The sequence below is a fragment of the Stegodyphus dumicola genome, chromosome 3 (genome assembly GCF_044657685.1).
Source record: "Stegodyphus dumicola isolate Sdum_Otavi_A_Nest chromosome 3, ASM4465768v1".
In the NCBI taxonomy this organism is placed as follows: Eukaryota; Metazoa; Arthropoda; class Arachnida; order Araneae; family Eresidae; genus Stegodyphus; species Stegodyphus dumicola.
This window is the reverse complement of record NC_140770.1, coordinates 68,704,589-68,725,989: the sequence shown is the minus strand read 5'-3', so window position 1 is coordinate 68,725,989 and position 21,401 is coordinate 68,704,589. Positions and strand designations below refer to the sequence as shown.

The 21,401-nt window shown below is 31.9% G+C and overlaps 1 protein-coding gene across 4 annotated transcripts in view; it reads right to left on the bottom strand.

Moving 5' to 3' along the window:
- The window catches only part of LOC118183693 (FMRFamide receptor-like), a 603,920-nt gene that overhangs the window by 337,527 nt on the left and 244,992 nt on the right, over nucleotides 1–21,401 (bottom strand). For all 4 annotated transcript variants that reach the window (XM_085812982.1, XM_085812984.1, XM_085812983.1 and 1 more), the window contains one exon: nucleotides 4,782–4,823. The gene's annotated coding sequence lies outside the window, so the exon portion shown is untranslated. The remainder of the gene's footprint in view (nucleotides 1–4,781; nucleotides 4,824–21,401) is intronic.

Here is a 21,401-nt window from a genome sequence, read left to right as displayed (position 1 = left end):
TAAATGAATGTAATCATTCTTTTTATGCATACCCTTGTCCAGTTATTCATCGAAACTATGATAATTTATTTCGTAAATGTGTGCATGGTGATTTTATTTTTAATTCCGTATATCCAAAAAGTATTACGATAGCCGCAACGTAATTTACAAATTTTAGCATATTCAATAAAAATTACATATTTTATTTATACATTTTAGTTTCTGGATTTCGAAAAAGAAATAAAAAAACAAGCTATTTTCTCTGAACAAAATTTATGAAATTTACTATTCTGAATCGGTGTAGTAAGTGTCCGAGACTTAATCATATTCAAAATCCTCTGATCTAAACCATGGTTAAAATTACATTCAATGCATTTAAATTTCTCTTTAATTTTAGAAATTTAGTATCATCGCCATACAGAACTGCTAACTATGTATGATTATATCTCTTGATTTAAAAAATATATTCTTGTTAGCAACTACATGATAAAAGTATGATACAACTACATGATAAAGTATAATTTTTATTAGATGAAATGGAGAAAGCAAAAACATTTTAATTTGACTCTGATGCCTTCTACATTGTTTTGTTTTCGAATTTCTGCTAAAAATATTTATTATCAAATCACAATACAACATAAATCACCAACAAAAATAAAATCCTTTCTATGACTTGATACACTAAATATCTGAATCTGTTTAAACTAAAGGCTAAGACTTTACAAAAGCGGTACAAAAAATGCAATTCGACGTGAATGAACAGCACTTAACACATAAAAATATAATAATTACTGGAATTAAGACACAATAACACGCCGAAGAAGTACTAATTCAGAAGTCAAACAACAAAAATCAGCGTTAATTTTCAAAATTTTCACATGACTAGTTTCGATGGTTTTACCGAGCCACCATCCTCAGCTGCAAAACCGCAAATGAACAAGATAAGAAATAATGATTAGATTAGATAAGATAAGAAAGCCTGGACAAGAATACGCAAGTATCGCCATCTGTTGGTGAAACCAGAACTAAAACATAATTTCTTTAAAGGCCGAAGGCAAATTTGGATTGGAATTAGGATCGTTAACTAGAACAGAAAGATTTTTATGAATGTGAAATGCCTCTATGAAATCCAGTTCTCCAATGGAAGATGTTTTTTGAATAATTTTGGCAGCAGAAAAATTGAAAGTGTGATTTTCGGACCCACAATGTTGAGCAACAGAAGACTTCTGTGTTTCCTTTTTTCTAACATATGCCTCATGTTCTTTGACGCGAAATTTTAAGGCTCTCTTAGTTTCGCCAATGTAAATTAAACCACACTGGCAAGGAATCCTATAAATACCCCAGGAATTCATATCCGGAATGGGGTCCTTGAGTATGGAACTCGGAATTTTATTGATGGGAGAATAAACAACCCGAAAGTTAAATTTCTGCAAAATATGTGCAATTTTATAGCTAATTGATGGAAAGAAGGGAATGACAACAGATTTTTTATAATCTCCTAAAACAAGAGTGTGCCTTTTAATGTGTTGAAATGAGAATTGTTTAACTGCTTGACTAATATAATAATTGATAATAGCTATTGACAGGGTCTTTTCACCCAACATTATTAATCAAGCAGTTAAAAAAAAAAAAAAAATTCTCATTTCAACACACTAAAAGGCACACTCTTGTTTTAGGAGATTATAAAAATTCTGTTGTCATTCCTTTCCTTCCATCAATTAGCTATAAAATTGCACATATTTTGCAGAAATTTAACTTTCGGGTTGTTTATTCTCCCATCAATAAAATTCCGAGTTCCATACTCAATGACCCCATTCCGGATATGAATTCATGGGGAATTTATAGGATTCCTTGCCAGTGTGGTCTAATTTACATTGGCCAAACTAAGAGAGCCTTAAAATTTCGCGTCAAAGAACATGAGGCATATGTTAGAAAAAAGGAAACACAGAAGTCTTCTGTTGCTCAACATTGTTGGTCCGAAAATCACACTTTCAATTTTTCTGCAGCCAAAATTATTCAAAAAACATCTTCCATTGGAGAACTGGATTTTATAGAGGCATTTCACATTCATAAAAATCTTTCTGTTCTAGTTAACGATCCTAATTCCAATCCAAATTTGCCTTTGGCCTTTAAAGAAATTATGTTTTAGTTCTGGTTTCACCTACAGATGGCGATACTTGCGTATTCTTGTCCAGGCTTTCTTATCTTATCTAATCTAATCATTATTTCTTATCTTGTTCATTTGCGGTTTTGCAGCTGAGGATGGTGGTTCGGTAAAACCATCGAAACTAGTCATGTGAAAATTTTGAAAATTAAGGCTGATTTTTGTTGTTTGACTTCTGAATTAATTACTGGAATATTAGCAAATGGGTCTTCTGATATGCTTATTACTATAATTTATCTGAATGTTATAGACTTAGATTCACTTTTCTTCTTCACTCAAACATAATTCAAACTTCGAGTACTTGGTTCAACCAAATATAAGACAGACATAATTGACACAACGGCTCTCACAACGAAACTATTACACAATGCGAAGGGAAAACAAGTGAAATAGACTCAAGGGAGTGCGAGCTACTCAGAATGCATAGATGGAGTTGTCCGCAAGCCGAACGGTATAAGTCAGCGCCGTCCGTTTTAGCCGTCGTCATTGAGAGCGTGGACAACAATGATGGAAAGTGATTATCGGTCAGCGTTGGACAGAGTGGTTCCGATGGTAGGAAGGAATATATTGTCGCATGATGTCGGTGTGCGGGAACAAAGCACCCTCAAGCCTTACCGTACCTCTTTGGTTGACCAAGTTCAGCAGTGGAGTGGAGACCGCAGCCAAAAGTGTAAGCGCGGAACGACCAGCAGCATCGCATACAGCATCAAATGGGGCAGCTCTGTCGGATTTGATCATGGCGAATAGGCGCATAACGTTCAATAAGATGCAGGGGGAGACAGGGCTTGCGCAAGGAACATTGCAGGCGATTGTGCATGGTGATTTGGAGATGACAAATGTGTGTGCAACTGGGTGGGCTTCGGACCTCGAACCAAGACATCGGACTACGCCTTGCTTGACAACATGAAGGACGCAATCCCTTGTCATATGTTTCCCTAAAAATGATTAGGTGTTTTTAATAGAAGTGAGTTCTAACATCCTGTAGAAATTCGCCTAATGGTCTTACGAGGTGTCAAAACTGGCAAACAATCAAGGAGCTTAGTTTTTCTCTGAATTGCTTCTTGAAGAAATTGAAGCTTTGTGCGTTATCGTGATGATGTAAAGTGTTTCCGTTCTTTCACTAGCAACGTCTTTTTTCGTCAACTGCATTCTTCTTCCTGTCAAACAACAGAATGTTTCATTTGATCCCTAACCTGCAGAAAGAAACTATCAGTGTCCATTGCCCTTCACATTAAAACAACTTACCAACATCCTTTCATCTGTTCTAGCTTTCCCTACCCTTTTTCAGTCTTTAGGAGATTTGAAGCATCTTGCTTTGTACTATAACGTTAAATTTAACCAAACTTATTGTCACAACAAGGAGTCACTCAAATTCTGATCGTTCAAATATTTCGAATCCTAATTTAAATACCGCTGAAAGGTTTAGTCAAAACTTTGGAAACCTGAATTAAAACTTGAATTGTGGTAATAAAATAATTTGATCTTTATTTAGTAATGGCATTTATTAACTCCTTCTACCTCGTGGCGGTGGAAAAGCGGCAACGTGTCCTAGAGGGAAACGGAGAACGGGTCTTACACGAAGCTGCGGCCGGTTTCTAGACACGGGGGGCAGAGGTTGGTGGTATATTGAACATCAGAGATACAAAGATGTTCATCGGTTAGTGGGAACACTACTTAGCCTTGGCGATGAATCATAATGGTGTTGACCTCTAGGAGCAAGTCGGCGTGTCACTTATAGACCAGTGACAGGCTGAGCAATGGCTTGGCACCGGATAACTTCCAAAGAATGTTGCAATTTCAATGTTACCTACATTGTCAAAATTACCTCAAGGCAGTTCTGAATACCGTAGTGCTTCAGCATAGTTAGTATTACCTCGAGGCACTCATGAGTACCAAATTGCCCCAGTATACAAATTTGCGGGAATTTCCAAGCAAATAATTCGTCGCGCTTTCTTAAGAAACTTTGAAGTATCTCGAATCGTCTCCATATATCTGGGCTTAAATAATTAAATTAACAACTGATATTAATACTAAATTAATATTAAAATTATTAATATTAAAAATTTTGATATTATTAAATTATTTAATTATTAATATTAAAAATCTTGATATTATTAAATTATTTAATTATTAATATTAAAAATTAAAAATTTTGATATTAAATAAACACTTTTTCATTTTTCTTCTTATTATTATTATTTGAAAAGATTCGAAAGATTGGAGATATTCCGCTTAGTTACGACAAAAGATATTGACTTTGTATGGAACACATTTACGCTTACAACTCGCAGGGAATATTTTTCTTTAATAAGACATGCAGAAATATTTTAAACCTTTGTGCGGGTGCTAGAATTTGTACATGAATGCAAGAAGCAAATTACTTTGAAGAGCTTTGAGACGTGATGGAAGTAATTTCGCTAACTTTTTCAAGTTTCTTTTTGAGACACGTAGCAAATGAATTAGTATCGAATATACAAATACAGAGAAGGGATAGAACATTTCTTGAGTTTTGCATTGAAACATATTTAGGCAGTTTGGAAAATATATGCGTAAAATAAAAAATAATGAATTAAAATGTAATACAGAGCCTTTCCAAAGCATTAAATTACTTAATGGTAAGGTATCAAAATATACTTACTACTGAAAGAACATGCCAAGATTTTTCATTTCCCAGAAACCTCTAAAAGAAAAAAAGAATAATTTATGTAATAACTTACAGTATATTATATGTGCAATAAAAGAATAACAAAGTTGGGAAAAAAGATAAATTGAATAAACTATCTAGCAGAATTCGAATTTCTAAGACTCATAATGCATGTTTACCTTCTTCCCCATGCATTGTTTAAAAATCTTGTTACAGATTTTATCAGTCTTACAGTTTTTCATAAATTTAATTTATTTTGCTATTTTTAGCCCATCGACAACTTAGCTGCCAGCAAGCTTCCGCGAAATAAAGTTTCCAAACGGTTTTCGCATATTTATATAGTTATAGAAAATCTGACTACTTTCGGTGTTATATTTAAATATGAAATAACCTGCAAGTGTACGTTCCATTCGATATTCTTTTAACTTTCAGAATTCGCGTGCTAGTTATGTGTAATGAGATGATTTCTCGTTGATTGATCTTTACCTACATTTTAGATTCACCAATATTTACGAATTGTGGGATTCTTTATCCAGCAGAGAAGCGCAAAAATAAAAAATAAAATTGCAGAAATTTAACATAATATGTGAAATAAATATGCAAAATATTTAAGTCTTAAACTTGCATCTTAAAACATCCGCTTCACAATAAAAGAATCAAAACAATCTGTGTAGATTAGCATTGTATTGTTATAACTAATCTCGCTTGTTTAACATCAGAGCAAAGCCCAGGCAATTCATCGTGGCAACGAGGCAAGATATCGCCTGTCGTTGACAAGAGCCTTGGGCACCTTGCAGGTGACAGTGAGACTGTTCATTTCGGCCCTCAATTTTGAAGAACATCAGCCCGGGGCGGACGGTCCGAGGAACTCCCACCTCTCTTTCCCTGTCACCAGCCTCTTGAGAGGATTTTGGGCTCACCGCATATTTTGAGGGCCCCAATACAGCACAGACATTCTACATTTACAAATATTCATGTCTTCTCCGGGATTTGAACCTGGACCCTTCAGTACGGCAATCAGAGTCACTGACCAATATTCCGATTGGGGGGCATCATAATTCGCAAAAAGGAGGAGAAAAAAATTAGAAATATTTGTAAAAAATTACAAAAAAAAATAATAATAATAATAATAAAACATTACAGAGTGTAAATCAGGTAACAAAACGATATTCCGCTAAGCATGTAAATATAACTTAATCTGTAACTATTTACAAAATTACTCATAAGCAATAATGATACATAGCTCATTTAAATTTCCAAATTTTGTACATATTCCAACAATGCGATTACAGGCACTCATGATGCATATTAATATCATCCAATACACCTCAGCTCTAATTGAAGCACGTTCATGAGTATACAGTATTTCCCAATCCTATCTCTGATAACAGCTCTCCAATTATAGGCATATCTAAATTTGATTGGACGCTGATTAGCGTCTGGACCGGAATAGTATGTTACGACAAATATTTACAGCCTCATAAAGGTTATCACGCATGGATTCCAAATCTGTCTACATGGTAATTATCGAGGGATCCATAAATTGTTGGGATAAAGCGCCAGTTTAATGTTCTCAGTGAAACAATGCCATAACAAGGTTTCAAGCTTGTGTTTATTAACCGAAGTGATTTTAGATCTAGAAAGACGAAATAATACAATATAAGCTTAACACTAAATTTTCAAATGATTAAAATTTCAAAATTCAATTCATATTTATTTAGTCTTATACTTTTTTTTACTTCTTTGTACGAAGTAAAAAGCAAGTATTGTAACCGCGAAAAGTTTCAAGCAGCATATTTTAAAGAAAATATCCATTATGACTGCTATCGAATGCAATTTAACGATGTTTTTGCATGACATCTGTACGTAAAGACAATATAAAAGATTCTTTTCCTCCAAAAAAATTATAAAACTCCTTTAAAATAAATTCTGAAGAGAATTTTTCGTGGTGTCTGTACGTACGTACGTATCTCGCATAACTCAAAAACGAGTATCCTCAGAACGTTGAAATTTTGTATATAGGACTGCTATAATATGTAAATGTGCACCTCGTATTTTGGTTGCAATCGCCCGCACCAAACGCATTATAAATATATTTATATATATATCCACTCTCTTACCCGGTTCAGTACTCTCAGTTTCTTTACTCTTATATATTTGTAAATTGTGCATTTATTGCTTTAAAAGTGATTGAATTATGTTGTTTTTATCTTCCGGTTAAGGTTTTTATGCCTTTAGGAAATCTGTAAGCAATATTTGTAGAATTATCAATTTAAAAGCTGTTTAAGCGCGGTTAAGCCTAATTTTTAAATAACATGGCGAACATGTTTGTGTTTACATTTGAAACAGAATAGTAGATTTGTTGCCAATCTAGAGTGACTAAGCTTCGCAACAACAAAGATAACGTCTTCATTTATTATTGCGAATTAAATCATGCGTAATCCTTCCTGGAATTTTTCCGAGGAAATAAGTGTTTAAGATTTATTTCGTAATTTTTAATATAGGTATTTTGAGTTTTTATGTATTTTTGCTTTGTCGCGAAGCGAGAACTGAATTAATTGAATGAAAAATACTGAATCGTTTGCGAAAAACTGTTTCTTTTTTGTTTTCTTTGCTTAATTTCTTTTATACATCGTTCTAGATTTATTATAGTATTTGAATAGAACATGTAGCAACGATTAGAAAATTCTTCAAATGATATAAATTTTGTCCATTCTGAGTTACAATATGAACGAAATATAACGCTGTTAAATAAACCTAGCGCCAAAGTGGGTAAACAAATATAGTGAATTTTAAAGAGTGCATTTATTCTATTGTGTTTATTCTATTAGCCAGCACGTGTGACAGCAGAACAATTATTGTACATAAAAATATTACCCAAGCAGATATTCTTCAACCTCCATGAAATTTAATGCCATCAAGGTAACCTTTACACACTCTGGAAAAAATATCCTTTAATTTTCTCCGCTGATATTGCATTAGAGCCTAACTTTCAGCCATCTTCAGTCACTGCTTCGCATTTAAGAACATTTTTAATTCAATGAATATTCCAATAAAAATGGTAATAAGATAAAAAGATGGTAATTTTTAGGGAATCATAAATGGAAAGTTATTTCCCGTTTTAGAAATTCGATCAATAGTTAAAACCAGCTAAAATGGTTCATGACAGTCTTTCAAAAACTTTAGCAAAAGTTTCCGGTGGAAATGTAGAATACATAATATTAAAAAAAAAAAAAAAAAAAAAAAAACTATGTAATACATAATATTAAAAATAAACCAGGATTATCTTTAAAAGTCATGTAGAGCTTTAATATAGAGCAAAATTTTAAAATTTTACATTGCTTTATTCCAACACAGATTTCATCCTTGACAGTTTAGGAGACAATGGGGAATGAATTATCAACTGAATAATTTCAATCGGACAGTTTCGGTAGTCAGAAAGATTTCAAAAACGTTATCATCTCAATTCTGCTTGTTCCTTAAATGATATGTTTCTTAGATAAAGTAGACATAGAAATTTAAATTAGAGTAATTCCAAATTATTTGAATTCAATAATACAAATAACGCAAAATCAGATATTTTTATTTCTTTAACAAAAAAGTTAGAATAATATAGATATGTTTTCAATACATATTATATCCTTAATATTGTTGCGCGCATACGGGTTCGTAATAACCTAAAAGCACAAGTCCGATTAAAAGTGAAAGAAATTTATTCTTATCCCAAGAATAAATACAAAATGCTTAAATTTCCTTAGGGATATTCATACAATATAGCAATATCTCACAGTAGTTATCTTTTAAACTACTAAAATATTCAACAGACCTTAATTCAAAACAGAGAAAGCTAATCCGATTTCACCTCGAATTCGCTACAACCATTAACAGCAATAAGTAAACAATTGAACTCAGATATTTTCCTCCCGTTTTTATAAGCTTTATAATCAGCACGAGAATCTTCTCATAATTTCTCGATTTTTCAGGATAGCAAGAAAGTACAGTTACGAGATATCTATTTATTAAATGTCCGTTCTCCTGTATTTTAACTTTTCCGGAGTAGCTTTGCCTTCAAATAAGTCTCGTGCTGCATTGCACGGTAATATAAAACAATTTTAATTAATTCTATTTAAAGATAGCTAAATCAATACAAAAAACCGTAACAATACAAGCCCATAACAACAATACAAGCAGTACAAATACAAGCCGTAACAATATTATCGCATCTTATTGTTACATCACTTAGCAAATATTTCAATGAATATGAGAACTTTAATTGAGTGCATAATAGGTTAGGCTAGGCTGTTTGAAAGCCAAAAGGGCTTATTTGCTTAAGAGGAGAGGTGTTTTTCTGAGGACTTTCTGGGGGAAACTGACAGGAATTTATATTTGGGGGAAACCACGAAAATCAACTACACAGCAGGCCGTTCGTTTGGGTTTGGACCCAAACCAAGTCGAACTATAAGTACTCAGCGGTCTTAACCACTCGGCTACTCGTGGGATGACCACATACTAATAAAGAATTCAAAATCTGACTTCCCAAGACTTATTTTTTCTAAACCATGCGTACTAAAGATATTTATTAATTGTTTAATTTTCAGAGAAACACGAATTCCAAAGACGTAGTTATTCTTGACACATTTGGATATCAACTAAAATATTCCTCACAACTATTATGATGAAGAATCTCCCGTAAGCTTCCCATAATAATATCAGACAAAATATACACTATTTAAAACTGTAGAATTTTGAAAAATTATTATTCAAGGTTATCAAAAATAACTGCAGATATTTGTACCATTCCTTTTATTTTAAAATATACACAGTTCTGTGCGTGTTAAAAGGTAGTAAATCGCTTGATTAACGTGCGTGTGGTAGCTAGATCTTTATGTCCGGATGATTTAGAAACACTTCACTTTGAAAAAAGAGTATGTTTAACCGATGCAATAAATTCAGCTAATCTGAGCAGTACATTATTACAACGAAGAAATGTACCTAAGTGAATTTCATAATAGAAAAGTCAACTCTGACTAAAATCGTTATTATGAAACGTGCGTTTCGTAATTACGATTTCAGTCAGATTTTTTTCATAATGCATAGAACTTTACTATAAAGCCACAGTCAAATCGAAGATTGAATTTTAAGTACTTTTCTTGCAAGACATATTATTTTACTTTATCATATGGATCGTGTAATGAGGCTGACATTAAAAAAAAATCTAGGTTTTGAAAAACAGACTATTCTAAATCATCACATTCAAACAAGTCAGCTGACTTCCATATCTAGAGGTATAAATCGACAAAGATATCAGTATTATGTAATCTCTTAATTGAACAAAAAATATTTTTAATCTTGAATTTAAATAGTATATAATAGTTTATAAATTTTCCACTAACATGAAGAACTACTACGGATAATATCTTATTTCACTTCTTAGAGTATTTGAGAAAGGGTAAGAATTTTCTCCTCTTCAAGAAAACCATCGAATACTATTTTTATCTTCAATTAATCCCATTTCTTACGAATTACGATCAAATGGATGTCGTTAGATCTTTGCTAATTTTTGGTTGCTGGATTTACTGCTTCTGCTAATATACGTGACCTTTACCTTCTGCTATTCTACCATCCTTTGTATTTCTCTTAAAAAATCTATATAAATGTTCCTTCGAGAACGGACATAACAAATAGCTCTGCACTTAACATAGATTTACATGCTCGTTTATTTTCCTAAATTTATTCCCAATACGCAAGTGACAGCGATAAATGCAGGTTCTCAGTAATGTAAAAACTGCAGAACATTTTTTCAATTGATTTCACTTATAAAGATCGAAAAATTGTGCAGTGTAAAATTTAAAGCATTAACTTTTTGCTACTGTTTTCATACCATGTCATATGTTAAGATTAGTTAGGAGAGAAGACATCAGTTTTAATGAAGTTCTGTAAACTGACCTTTTTTAGCTAACAGATACAAGAGTTATAGACATTTTGTTGAGATTTAGTAAATGTTCTAAACTAAAATATATTCTTTTAAATTTAGTATATTAACTTGAATGCCTAAGAAATAACTTAAATAAGATCTAAGTTCTGAAGCATGCTTAGAAGTGAATTAATTTCCTAATAACTTCAGGGAATGTTGTCTCAGAAACATATTTAATAAAATAAAATATATCAAAATAGTTACAAGGTGTTGGTAAACTATTGTTTTGTTGTCCAATACATAATGCACGAAACTGTAAATTTAACTAATTATGCTAATGGTGCAAATGTTTGTAAAACCGTATCAATTATCGAATAAATATATTCTTAAAATAATTTTAAAGAAATTCAGAGAAGAAATTGTTACGAAGTAAACTCACTCAGTTTCCTAAATAATCCTGGACCTAGAAGAATATACAGTTTTGAAGCATTCTATGCAAACATTTCTCATCTAATTATGAAATAAACGAAATGAAGGTACAGATTCGGCTTAAAATACACCAGAAATATGAATCTTCCAAAGGCGTAAAGTACACCATCTGTCCATTGTGTGGGCTGGGGCTATTTATGCAGAAGTGCTACTTGTATGTTATTAAAAGAGAATATTCTGAAAATCTACTAAACCATGAGTCAATCAGCGAAGAAAATTCGACGTCGGATCGAATCGTTCGACGTCGACGTCGTTAGAAAAGTACTGAAGACATCTTAGATACCAGGATTGAAGTGGTGCCACAGTCAAACGACTTTGGTTACGAGTGATTCCATGGGATGTCCATGAGAGAAAAAACAGATTTTTTTATTATAGTTTCTAGGAAGATATTGCGATAGTGAGAGCTTTCATAATTACACCAACTGCTTCGCTTTCTGCCTTTCAGAACGATTTCCTGAATGCATTGGTTAATGTTTCATAGCATAACGAAGCACCATTTTAAAAACGCTAGGGTCTGTTCTTGATGTCCATTGTGACAATTTTTGCTGACTCCTAGATATTGACAACGTCGCTTTCTTGTTGCGGCCGCGAAGCTTGAAACTGATTACATCTACATCGAATTCAGTGATGCCTAATATCTAGCAGAAAAATCCATTCTGATTAACAGAGCTAACGATATGGACGAGTCCATGTTAAACAGCGTATTTCCATTAGATTGCCATTTGTGATTTATTTTATGGCAAAGCACTCGAGGGTTATCTGAATAAAGATTGTCATTAGAAAAAGTTATATACATCGTAGTACATGTATCGGTTCCTAATTTATGTTTTTTAATAACTGCTTATTCAGTTAAAAGTTGATTTTTTTATTTTAATCGCTCTATTTGCTTATTACTCATACCAAGTTTTGTCATGATTGGAAATTTTTTCTAGAAACGCAGATCTTTGAAATATCGATAATGTTTTAAAATTTCATAAGCTTATGATTTGAGATATTTCAGTTTACAGGCAATGTATCATTAAAATTTAAAATAAAAGTTAAAGAAATTCTGTCTTGAATGACAACAGTTTATTGTGTTTAAAGCTTTCCAACGTGTTATGTTAATGCAGTCGAAATATTAAATTACTATTGTGATACAAAAAAAAAAAAAAGAGAGAGATTAGATTGTAGACATTCCAAATGAAAATTTTCGAACGATGTTTTGGGTAATCAATATATATTATAAAAGTAAGCGTACAATGTGAATGTGTCTAAAACTCAGAAATGAGTCCCGGTACGATCAAGGGAGTTATATATTGTGGTAGACCTCTATACGCCTTCCATGAAGAAGGTTCCCGTTTTTACCTAAGGGGCGTGCTTTTGAAGATATAAGGGCTGGACGTTTCGCCCTCTAGAAAGTTTTAGAACAGCCCAGAACATTCGAGAGCATTCCACAACATTCCAGAACATCCCAGAACGTTCTGGAATGTTGTGGAATGTTCGAAAATAGTCTGAAACATTCGGGAACATCCCAAAGCATTGTGGAACATTCCAAAGCACACCTGAATGTTGTGGAATGTTCTGGAACATTGTGGACCATTCAAAGCCTTTTTTGTATGGGGGCTACCGATTGGTAGAGTATATAAAGCAAGATCCGTCGCGGGCTCGACCGTCAGTTTCTTATCAGTGAAGTGCAGTGAGTGAATAATGTGTGAGTAATCAAAGTGATACAGTGACTGAATATAAATCGAAAGGCAGAAATACTTACTAAACAACACATTCATTGCACTTCCACTGGCATCATCCGGCATTGCTGCCACACTTATAGAAGGAGAACGAACTACCCATTCCGCTCTAGAACTACCTTTGAATATAGCTGAAGAACAATTCCAGGTATGTAAATCTCAAGAGTATCTGAATGGGGTGAACTTCTAAAACAAGCTAAAACTATCTTCTGGGACGAATGCACAATAGCACATAAAAATCACTCGAAGTCATGGGCAGAATATTACAAGACTTGCGAAGAAACAAAAATGATGGAAGGTGCTCTACTCTCAGGAGATTTTCGACAAACACTTCCAGTTATCCTTAAGTCAACATCAGCAGATGTAATCACTTCATGCTTAAAAAAATCATACCCCTGGACACACATATAAATACTGCGGTAAATAACATAAAAAGAATAACAGAAAATATGAAAGTTGAACTGTCGAAAGACGAAACAACAAATAGGAGAAGGCGCATATCCTACTGACCAGGCGACCAGCCTCATTGAACTCAACAGTGATTTCTGTAACCTAGCCTTTACTGAATCAACTCATCAAACAAATTTATCCAACTCATCAACCAAATTTATTCAAACATTGTTCACAACTATACCAATTCAGAGCGTCTATTTCAAAGGGCAATTTTAGTAACTAAAAATAATATTGTTGACGATATTAAATTTAATATTCAAAAGAAAATTCCCGGTGAAGAAAGAATACACAAATCAATTGACATTATGGTAAACATTGAAAAAAGTATTAACTTCCCTACAGAATTTTTAAACTCTTTGCAACTACCAATAATGCCATTACATTGCCTTCCACTGAAAATGAATGTCCGGATGATATTATTCAAAAATCTCAACTCACCAAAACTATGCAATTGAACAAGGATGGTCGTGAAATAGTTATCGAATAACATCATCGAAACTGAACTTGTGACTGTAAAACACAAAGGATACACAGTATTTACATCCAGAATACCGCTGATACCTACTGAACAGCCATTCCAATTTAAAAGACTGTAATTCCCAATCAAATTGGCCTATAGTTTTACAATTAACAAAGCGCAAGGAGAAACTTTAAAACATTGCGGCATCAACCTCAAAGATTCGTGTGATTTTCTCACGGTATATTTACCTTACTCTTGAGTAGGAAATTTGAAAAATTTCTACATATATACACCGGATAACAAAATGAAAAATGTTCTTTATAAACAAGTACTGTAAATAGTTAGAAAATGTTATCAAAAAAATTATATTTTAAATATATTTTAATATTTAATATTTTTTAAATATATAATTTAATATTCCAATACAAGGAAGTCATGTGGTGTACACATCAGCGTTTTTTGTTTTTAATAGCACTATCTGATTCATATGAAATGAAAACTCATTTAATTTATAATACGTCCAAATCATTATTTTTATGAGTATTTGAATCATTACAATAACTAATAAGAGATGATTCTAGTACTCTATATTGTTTACTGGTATAGATATTGTTACTCTTATATTTTAAAGTTTATCCTTTTATTCCAACTACCATACAATCTCATATCAACTGCCTCAGAGAAGCCGGATACCCCAGCTAGTATTAATATAACTATAAGGTTTAAGTTAGAAAGCAGGCTAGCTTTTAGCAGCGTAGTTTTACGTTATTTGTGCAATATCAGCAAATAACTGCGAAGAATAACCCATTTCTCAAACTAGCAGATATCTTACCATTTATATTTATTCTCTGGAAAAATATACCAGTTTTTAAATACAAACAATCTAAGCATTCTATACCAGTAAACAATATAGAGTACTAGAATCATCTCTTATTAGTTATTGTAATGATTCAAATACTCATAAAAATAATGATTTGGACGTATTATAAATTAAATGAGTTTTCATTTCATATGAATCAGATAGTGCTATTAAAAACAAAAAACGCTGATGTGTACACCACATGACTTCCTTGTATTGGAATATTACGTAAATTACACGCATTTTTTCTTGCATTTCATTTAAACTTATTGGATTGAATTAAATCTACTTCGCCGACAGCGCATAAACCACATTAGAATAAATGCATTCTTTAAAATTCACTCTATTATTTGTTTACCATCGCGACACTCTGGCGCTAGATTCACTTAACAGTATTAATAATTATATAACAGTTAACTTATATAATAATTTTATAACGGAAACTATGTTAACTGTTATATAATCCAATAATTATATAACAGTTAACTTATATATTTCGTTCATATTATAACTCACAATGCACAAAATTTATATCATTTAAAAAATAGAATTATCTAATCGTTGCCACATGTTCTATTCAAATACTATAATAAAGCTAGAATGATGTATAAAAGAAATTAAGCAAACAAAAGAAAAAAGAAACAGTTTTTCACAGACGATTGAGTATTTCTCATTTAATTAATTCAGTTTTCACTTCTCGAGAAGGCAAAAATACGTAAAAACTCAAAATATCTATTACATCTTATAAAATTACATCTTAACACTTATTTCCTCGACAAAATTCCAGAAAGAATTAAGCATGATTTAATTGGCAATAATAAATGAATGCGTTATCTTTGTTATTGCTAAGCTAAGTTTCTCTAGATTGGCAACAAATCCACTAGTCTCCTGTTTCAAATGCAAACATCAATGGCCGCCATTAAAAAAGGCTTAGCGGCAATAAAACAACTTTAAAATTGCTGATAATTCTAAAAATATTGCATACAGATTTATTAAAGGCATAAAATCCTTAAACGGAAGATAAAAACAACATAATTCAATCATTTTTAAAGCAAAAAATGTACAATTTACCAACATATAAGAGTAAAGAAACTGAGATCACTGAGCCGGGTAACAGAGAGTGAATATATATATAAATATATTTATATACGTTTGGTGCGGCCGATTGCAACCAAAATACGAGGTGCACATCTACATGTTATAGCAGTCCTATATACAAAATTTCAATGTTCTGAGGCTACTCGTTTTTGAGTTATGCGAGATACGTACGTACGCACGCACGTACGTACGCACGTACGTACATACGTTCGTACAGGCGCCACGAAAAATTCTCTTCAGAATTCATTTTAAAGCAGTTTTATAATTTTTTTTGAAGGAAAAGAGTATTTTATTCTGTCCTTACGTACAGATCTCACGCAAAAACATCGTTAAATTGCATTCGATAGCGGTCAAAATGGATATTTTCGTTGAAATATGCTGCCTGAAACTTTTCGCGATTACAATACTTCCTTTTTACTTCGCACAAGGAAGTAATTAATCACCAAGAATGTATGATTCTGTGACCGACGGATTTACGGTAAATTCTATGAGTTGACGATCACCTGTACAAGCTCGCAGGATAAATTATTAAGAAATTTAACTGGTATTAAATCTCTGATTTTTTAAACTATAACTATAGTTTAAAAGAAAAATTAAGTATCCTGTCCCTACCCGAAGTCGAATGGTAACATAGTCGAATGGTAACATAGCGAGAAATGGCTATGTGCCGAACCGCGCGAAAAATGAAAACTGAACTTAGTATTGCCAGGCTCTCAGACATGAAAGTTTTCAATTTCAGCGAATTCTTCAAACATTTAATCTTTCAGTTCAAATGACGTGGCATGCAAATGCAGTTAGTAATAGCAAAAAAGCCAGATAGATATTGATGCTCTCGTTACCACCGTCTTTATACAGTATGAAGGATTTACATATTCACTCCTTTATTTTTCATTTTATAATAATAAAGATTAAAAAAATTTAATTGTATGTGTACATTCTTTGTTTACATAATGCTATATCATACAGGATAACACTTAATTTCTATTTTATTTGCATAAGTTAGAGTATTAAATAAATTTTCAGAATTAAAAAAAGTAAAAATATTAATGAAGAAAATGAGCGTTTTCGAGGGAAAGCACATATATAAATACGAATTAATGACGGAAGAGATTTCGAAGAGTTTCAAGAACAAAGAAAAGCAAACAATTATTACAGAAGAATTTGAGAAATAATCGATATAGGTGTAAAAAACTGAATGAAGTATTTCAGCAAAAAAATAGGCTATCGACGGAAAGATCATTGTTTATTCATCCGATTTCAATCATTAAAATTCGTTATCTTTTTAGCCATTGTTTGAGCATTATTAATTCTTTAAAAACGGTTTATATTCAAAACATAGCCTATCGGATTTCAAGTACCATCATTTGATAGTTTACTATTTTTTCAAATACTTTCTTATGTCACAAGCTGTCTGTATAATAGCCCAAATTAAGCTTTTCGAATGATTTAGACATAGAATTTCAAGTTTATCCTTCATCATAATTATAGTCTTACGGTATCCTTGTCTGTAAGGGTTCTGATCAATATGTAGCCTTACTAAGGGAAAAAAAAATTCCAGCAACTTGCGTGAGATTTTCTCTCAATATGTGACGCACAGTACAATAAATGAATATCTCGGGTATCAACTACCAGACAGCTAACGTAAATATTAATGAGCTAAAGGGAGATGATAAGTATAGGTATCATACGGACGTTGACTTTGATAACAGTCCTTTAATGAAATATTGTGGTAGCATTGTATCTATTATCTATATATTACGATGTAGCTTATTTAAAAAATATGCATCGTTTGAAAACAATTAAAATAAAATAATTCAAAATTTTGTAATTAATAATTTAATTAAATAATTGAAAGTTATTTTACGAATGCAAATTTTTGCAGAAAAATAAATACTCATTTTTTTTCATATATTATAGAACTAGAACTTCTATTATTTTATTATTAGTAGCAATTTAAGGAGATAGCTTAAAATTCTAGATCAGAATGCAATCAAATTAAAATTATTTAAAACTATAGATGTTTACTTTTCTAGTTTATTAAAAATAGTATATTATTAAGTTTGAATTAACAGCCCAATTTTGTAGAAAGGATATGTACTATTTGTGTCCCAGCAAATGTAAACTCACGTTTGGCTTGTTTTATTTAATTATTGAAAAGCATTCGAAGTCTATCTGCTTAAATTTGGGTAATAAAATTAATTTTATCTACGATTTCTCAGTCGAAACTCAGGAATCGAAATTTCGAAAGAACATTCATATTTCTAATGACTTAAATTATAGAAAGAAGCTCCAATTTCAGTTCCAGGTTTGAAAATAGAATTAAAACCAAAGAATAGTTTCAACTTCATATAAATAAAACACAAAAATATAGTAATTATATTATGCATAATAGAAACATGATATTTTAAGAAACTAAGATTTTATTCAGTTACTACCTAACTTTATTTTTCATTTTTAATTAATATACACATAGAAAATGACCACTTACAGCATTTCTGAAGTAGATAAGTAACACTTGGAACAATGATTAAGTTCATTAATAGCATCTTAGATGAAATTCGCTTTTGATTTTAGTAAAGCCATTTCCGCGACAAAATGAGGCCAAATAAAATCTCCACGATATAGGAGATTTTGCTAATAGTGTCCATCAACTCAAGGAAACTGAACTTCAGATCCTTTCATACAATTTAAAAAAATGTCAACTATAAAACTACAAGAAACTGATTTTCATTCCACATTCTAATTTATTGCAAACCCCAAGGAAATTTTAGGTTGAATTGCTGGCTGCATTTATTTAAAGTGACAGGAGTTAAATTATCTGGCAAAACACATTTATGTTGTACGAAGCATGATGCAACTGGTAAAATAGCTCCAACGTCATTTCCCTTAGTTAAGCTAATTTACTTAAACTTCAGTTATTAAAGAGCCTTATTTAACTGCCGACATAACTGATTTTTGTTTGAGAAAATTTTCATTTTTCCTCTTTCAGGCTACAGTAGCATCTTAACTGATATCCATTACGCAGCATATTCGTAAATCTGAATTCATCAAATGGGGAATTATGCTAATAGTATGTCATATTACAATGTAAATTAAATTGTATTTAATGTCGCTGAAAATTATTCAGCAATATTGTTTAATTATATTAGAAATTATCTATATTGCTTGGTGATATTTAGAAATTGTAAAATGCCTCAGCTATACCTATATTTCAATTTTTATCTTTATATTCCATCATAGCTCATCATCAGTCACAAACCTAACAGTTTTGTTACACGAATATTTATCAGAAATTGGTTGCAGAAATACGATTTTTATTTCCTTATTATTGAATAAAGATGCAGTGAAAAACGTTTTGACTGATGTTAGTTGCTTCATATTTTTATTAATATTCGGTAAGAAATATGGTGAAAAACTCGAATATATTTTTGGATTCATTAATATATTATCTATTTATATGCTGTTTCTGACTAAAAATTTCGTTAATAATTTGTAACTTCCAATTTAGAAATATACGATGTTGTCTACAAAACGCAACTTATTGTGGTATTTTATGAAATTTAAAATATCTACATAAACATATCTACCTTTTGATAAAATCGATTCGTATAACATATCTTTGACTATTAACATGTTTTGCGATAAAGATGAAGGGTTTTATTTTTAAATATATTCTTCCCTGTACTTGTCATTTTTACAACCGCGGTGTGGTTTCACTTCGGTTTCCGAAAGACATTTTCTTATGTGATTATCTCAAAGAAAATACTTGTAGCTACAAACCCCGTGCTTCAGAAATGTAAAGTATCCAGCTACAAATTTTGAAAACATAATAAGAAGTAATATAAAAATGGCGGAAAATCTATTGAGATCCCGAAACTTCTTCCGGCAGTTATTATAGCTTTATTTGCTCACAATTTTCCTTCCATGTTTAGACATGAAAGCAATTTTTAAATACTTTCTTCCCGAATATGTGCGAGTTTAAGAGATGGGTAATATTTAAATGGAATATCCTGTAGTATTATACATGTATTAGGTGTTAAAAATGTGCTAAAAATAATTAAGGGAAAAATACTACTCTGAAAATTATAAAGTAGGGAGAACTCAGTATTTTATATTTTAGCGTATTAACCTGAACCTCACAGTCCTTTTTGTTTCTAGTTAAATCCTTTGCTAATGCTTACCAATATTATCAGAATTTTTTTCTGTAGCCCGCGGAATCCAAGGATTTCCAAAAGTAGAAAACATTATAGCGTATACCATACCGTAGCTGAAAGTCTCAAAATTTGAAAATCAGTTTTTCTCCTAAAACTGACATTTTATGCAACTTATTACCGGTTACCCTATCTATGGAATTTTCTCTCTAGCTCTTAGCAACAAAAGAGGGATTGAAAGCACTATGACGCTTATGTTTCTTGCGAATCTTTCGCTTCACATCTGGGGCACATGTTACAGCATCTGGCTGAAACTTGGCCAAAGACCGAGTGCATCATAACGCACTAAAGTAAGGATTTTTTTTCATATGTTTACAACCTTCTTAATAATTTTGGAGGCGTATTAAAAGACAACGTGCACCATTAAACTGCACCTTACTCGAAAATCAGACATACTTCTGTATGTTTTTGTGTTTTTCTAGATAACGATGAGAAAACTTTTAGACTAAATGCGGGCGAATCAGATACAGAAGTTTAAATTAGAACATTTTTCTGTTTCTACTTTTTGAAGCCAATCATAAGAAATGATACAGATTGCTGATTCGTCGCTTGTCTCTTAGCCCAAAAGTTTTGCAGTTGATTGAAAGGCTTCTTATGTAACAGACATTAGTAGTTGTTGCTGTTACATAACATTGTACATAATGAAAACTTGACTTTGAACCGTATCTTTGAAAAGAAAGGAATACAAAATCCTTAATTTAGGCAGTGCTGATCATAGAAGATCAGGCAGGCTAATTATGTAGAATTTGCGTGTGATTACAATATTAATATCATTAATGCTAGTATCAATGAAGACATGTATAGCTGTTTAAAAGAATATTTTGCAAATAAGTTATTTAGAGTTTGGATTTACTCGATGTGGCAATAAGAGTAAACCGAGTGCTTTGTATGTTACGAAGTACTTAGTAGTCGGCTGAAACTTGGCCAGAGACCGAGTGCATCAAAACGCACCAAAGTAAGGAATTTTCTTTCATATGTTTCCAACTTTCTTAATAATTTTGGAGACTTATTAAAACACAACGTGCACCATTAAACGGCTCTTTAATCAAACATCAGACGTGCTTCTGTATCAATTTTTTTAACCACTGTTTTGAACCCGCTGTTTCATCCGCAGAGATTCCATCGCTGAGGTATATGTATGGAACCCGAAAAACTAAAACGACACTTAGAGAAAAAAAAATGCTCATTTGTAGAACTTACTCATTCGTAAAATACTCATTTGTAAAAATACGCTTGTAATACTCATTTGTTATTCAACATATCAGGAAAATCTGTCAAACTGTCGAATCTGTCTTCCAATAATATGCTTAAGAACTAAATAAAGAAATTACAGTTCTCTTCTAACATAGCTTCCGAAACGAAAAAACGGTCTTAAAAGCTTCCTATACTGCAAGTTTTCACATCGG